This window comes from Frieseomelitta varia, unplaced genomic scaffold (genome assembly GCF_011392965.1).
Source record: "Frieseomelitta varia isolate USP_RPSP 00005682 unplaced genomic scaffold, Fvar_1.2 scaffold_163, whole genome shotgun sequence".
Classification (NCBI taxonomy): Eukaryota; Metazoa; Arthropoda; class Insecta; order Hymenoptera; family Apidae; genus Frieseomelitta; species Frieseomelitta varia.
The window spans coordinates 1000911-1006437 of NW_025109339.1; positions in this window are offsets into that span (position 1 = coordinate 1000911).

Genomic DNA, 5527 nt, shown 5'->3' on the forward strand with positions numbered 1-5527 from the left:
AAAAAAAAAAAAAAAAAAAGAAAAGAAAAGAATGGCATCGATGTCGCGTATGTTCGATTCGCTCGACTCCTTTGTTCTTTTACGATCAGTAGAAAAAGCCACGCACGTACAGTTACTCACGAAAATATTCAAACACTTATGAATATTATCATGCTGCATAGAACATTTTGAAATTTCTGTTCAACATCGTAGTGAAACTTGATTATCGTGATCATATTGGTCAAGTTTGAAATGAATCTGTATTTAAACAGTCAGTTATAATCAATTTTCGATAAGACCGTCTCCAAATCTTATCATTCGTTTAAAATGGCAATTCACGTTGTATACGAATTATTTTTTATCGCCCATACATTTTCAGATTGGTTTTAAATTTTACTAACATGACATTATAATAGTCGTTTCTCATTACAGTTCATGAAATTTCAAAATATTTTACATAACACAAAATATATGTATATTTTTCCAAGATAGGCGATTCGAATATTTTCGTGAACCACTGTATGTATGTATGTACGTACACACACATATGTATATATATATATTGTACGTATTCACGGAACACACGCAGTAGTAATCGATAAATGTCAACGAGATTAAAACGAGAAACAGTAAAAGAAAAAAAAAAGGGAGGGGGGGAATAAAGTATTATCGAGTCTCGGTTTCAACGACGTGCAGTTCTGTATGTGCATATGTACAAAAAGACACAGCGACACGTAAAAATTAATTAATCTTGCTTTCCTTTTGCTTTTTGCGTGTCGCTTGCAAAGAAAAAAAGAAAAAAAAAAAACAGGAGAAACACAACGAGACACCGATCACGAACAAATATGTACCATGTGTGTTTCTTCTTAAACGCAGCGAGGTTCTTCGAGAATTAAGGAAAGAAATGTAAAAAAAAAAAGAAAAGAAAAGACTCGCGCACGACTTGTTCCTTCCGGCTATAGTCTCAACACAACTCATAATATGTTATATATTAATTTACTATATAGCTCTGGCTCGCTCATCGCTCATTCATTCGTTCGTTCATTACGAACGTTCCTTTCTCTCTCTCTCTTTTTTTTTTTAACCTGATATACATACGCACTCTTGCACGCTATTTTATTCTGTCTCTCCCTCTCTTTCACTCGTTACACGCATTTAGATATATCCTTTTGCCTCATTTTTTCTTCTCTCTCTCTTCCTCTTTAAAGACATACACGATAGTTACGAAGTATTGCTTTCTTTTAGTCGTGTGCCGATCGCGGTTCGCCCTCCAAACATAGTGGACGGCGAAGATTCGTGTCGAGCGTAACAATAATTAATTTTCGCACCTCGTCACAGGGATCACAGCCTCCGTAAGAATTCTGCGGAATCTCCGTTATTTTACACGCGCGTATAGATTGCGATGACTTGTCTGCTTCAACGATAAACGATTGATTTAATTTTAAGTTGATAGCTGTATTGTGTGTATTATTTGACAATTTCTCAATTATATTTCTAACGCTACGAAGGGAAGATTTATTCGGTATATATAACTAAAATTTAAAATGTTTAAGTTTATTATTTATTACTTTGGACGAAAAATTATTATTTTGATAGTGTGAGAAAAGTTATGATTGTGATACAATGAATTTTGCATATGGTCTTGATTGATATTATGTAACTTCTGTTCGTCACTTGGAAGATGATATTAAAGACGGTCGAAGAGATAAAATGAGTGTATAATACTCAGTATTACTCAGTATTATCGAGTTTTTGATTTTAATGCCACTTTGTGACTAAAAAGGAATATATAAAAAGGAATATAAAACACCTCGGAAGGTGGACAATACAGTGGCTTTACAACGAGGATGTAATTGATTTGACAAATTTCTGTGTTAAAATTTGAAATTTTTGTAAGACGAACAATATTTTAATATTCTGATGTTCCTCTATCTCCTTCTATAACATTTTAATGTTCTGACATATTTTTAAAAATTGCAATTGACGAGCATAGAAAAAATATACCCTCCAACTCCAAAGTTGAATAAAAGAGCAACGCCAAGAGCAGGGCCAATTTATAATATATAAAATATTAAAATTACTTGTCTACACGCAAAAATCAGAACGTATGTCTCATTCAGATCTTTTAAAAATGTAAAACTTCGCGATTGTAATCACGAACGTTCGTAAAAGTGATACGATCTGTAGACGAAAGTTTCCTCCAAGCTTCGAACAGTACCGTTTTTGTTATCAAATGGCATTTTTATTTTTGAAAAGCAGAATTCTCACGGCGTTGTATCGCTCGAAGGTGACCATGCGCTAAGCGTAAAGTTAACTCGAATACACAGACCTTCAATATTTCCGTTGTTCCATTTCTCTCATCTCTTTCTCCTTACGTATCGTTTCGCGTTACAGACGAGTACACATAGAAAAGTGTTTTTTTTTCCCCCTGACGTGGTATTTGTCGGCTCTTTCATTTTTTTAGAGCTCACACATACCACGTACGTGTGTTGCATGCTGACTATCTAAAACACTATTACATTGCGGATGGCAGGTAACGGCGAGTTAATGGACAAATCGGACAAGCATCGTCTTCAGTAAATACTTTGTAACGTCCTCGAAGAGAGAAACGATTGTCAAAAAGAAAATTTAGCGAACGAATTTAGTTTGATTGAAATGAGTAGATACAGATCCGATCCACGTCAAAAATCTCAACTTCACGTAGTTTCTTCGAAACAATTCCCACGAGTTTAATCTGGATTTCAGAATTGTACATTAATTTCTTCGTTTGTAAACGTTTTTGAAACAAACTGATGCTTGAAATTTAACAAAACTTACGTCTGGAAATGAGCAGTTATTTTTATTTCAATTGCGGGAGGGACATGAAATTAAAAATTTGAGAAAGTATTCTCGACGTTAGTTGTTAACATTGTAACGACCAGTGACGCGACTATGGCGTCACATGATTTTCATCAATTACAAAAATTACTTTCGAAAATAATCGATCGCTACAGCGTTAACGCAGCTCGGTTCGAAGAAACTACGAAGTTCCATATACCGCTACTAAAATATAAAAATACAACGAGAGTCGAGCTCGAGGCTGTTCATGGCCATGAACGCTGAGAAAACTTGGGAAATGCAGGATCGAATGTAAAAATTCCGCTGTAAAGTTCGTGTACTTGTGGGAAATATCGAAAAATCGGTGGATCACAGACTTGTGTGGATATGCCTCGTGTGTCTGTGCCTTCGGGCTCTCGTCTCGTCGTCATTTCCACGAAACAAAAAATCGCGATAGCGACCCCATTGGCGCGCTAGAATGCAGTCGATTCGACGATGGAGTCGGAAATGGAACTGTCGGACAAATGAAAACGAAACGGAACGAAAGTGATCATTGGTTACGCTCGAATTTCGTACGCGACGATCAATCGTTAATTGATCTGAGGAAAATAAAAAAGAAAAAGAAGACAAGAAATAAGAAATGAAAAGACGACGCGCCAGCCATTTTTGGCCATCACTTTCCGTTACTTCGTAGAAAAAATGCACTGTTCTTACAACGTGGACGCGAATCTACTTATACTTTTTGCGTGGGTTTTGCGACACACTGGCTATACACAACGGATATGTACAGCGGCTTCTTTTTTTTTTTTCTTTTTTACTTTTCGTTTATCGTTTTAAAGGTTCACTAGCACACAAGTCTTTTAACACCGTTTTTTCTTTTTTTTCTTTCTTTTTTTTCTCTTTTTTTTTTACTAAAAATCCCACGGTTCTTTAAACTCGTCCTAGCGTACGTTTACTTTGTTAATTATGATTATGTATGTGTATCTTTTACTTTTATTTCGTTACTTTGCTTTTAAGTCCACGGCATACAACTACCCGGAACACAACGTGGTGTGAGCGACGTGGCTCGCACGTTGGCTCGCTATTTTTCTCTATTTTTCTTTTCCTTTACGTTTACCTTTATATGTATACGTATTATATCGCGTTATCGTTTCACCTTTCTCTCGTTTTTCTTTACTTTCTAATTCAGCTTCTTTCTTCCTACATCGTCTTGCTTTCCTTTCTCTCTTCTTCCCACCTCATCCCTCCCACCGAATACTTCGCACCTCATTTCAGAAACCACAGAGACTTCTACTCTTCACCTCTTTTTTTCTTCTTCTTCTTCAATTAACCCAATACCGACAAACATCGACGAGTTCAATTTAGAACTCTCTTATTTAAATAGAGAGGAGGTGTGTGTGTTGCTTCATTTTTTTTTTTTCTTTTGTCAAAAAGAGAGATTCTTCGATTACATCTCGATGGGGCGTAAGGGTTGATTATTTTTTTTTCCACGGGGACCATCCCACAGACACACGGGTTACATAGGACATCTTTGACGACACAATTCAAAAAATAATTTTTCATTTTTAGTAGAAAGATAGGCGGGGTATTTTTTTTTCCGTACAATAGTATATTATATCGTATTAATATTATTTTCCTTCTTTTTCTTTATTAGTTATTACTATTATTATTAGTATCAGTATTATCATACCGTTATTACTATCATTATTACGTTATTATTATTATTATTATTATTATACCGTTATATTATTATTATCATTATCATATTATTATTATTATTATTTTATTACTATTATTATTATTATTATTATTATTATTATTCCACCTGGACATTATTTACCCCGATGTACTAATCTCGTCACGCCATCTCTTTACACGTCTATTGCTCGTCTCGTTACATCACGTCACGCGAACGTACTGACACGAGAGACATTTAAAATACAACGTAACAAATTCCACGCCGGATTATAGCATTTCAATGCGACACGCAAACCTTTTCTTCTTTCTTCCTTTTCTTCTCCTCGTATCTATCAAATCTATTTACAAGAGTTTCCCCCATCTTCCGTTTCCTTCTGTGATCTTCCGAAGAACAGCCTCGAGTTTCGGCTTCCCTCTTCGTTTCTTCCAGGTGGACATGACGACCTCCTCGACGACAGGCAAACGAGGGTGAACATGCGCGTGAACCTGAGTCTAAACTTAATCCGATAATCCCCGTTCGTTTTACTCTCCCCGTTTTACTCCCGCATTTTTTCCCAATCGGTTCCAATCGGCAATCTTTCTCCTACGTATAAATGAGTGTAGGTGTCTCGCGTGTTGTTCGTATATGTTGTACGTGTATATTCTGTATAGGTGTGTCGCGTGTTTGGTACACACGCGCACGCCCATTACACGCGTGTGTACATGTATACATATATATATATATATATATATATATATGTATACATATATATATAAGCATTATCGACAGTTTCCACTTAAGTTTACCGATTTCTTTATATATATATATATATATATATATATATATATATATATATCATATCATATTATGTATCATATATATATATATATATTATCTACACATTACGATTACTCGAGTAGCTATATGTACAATCGCACGCCTCGCACTAGCACACCATTTTGCGTCATGTTAAAAATATCTGCTGTATATTTTGTTGCATCGACGTATTTCTATTCTCTCTTCTCTCTTTGTTTCAATTTTTTTTTTTCTTCC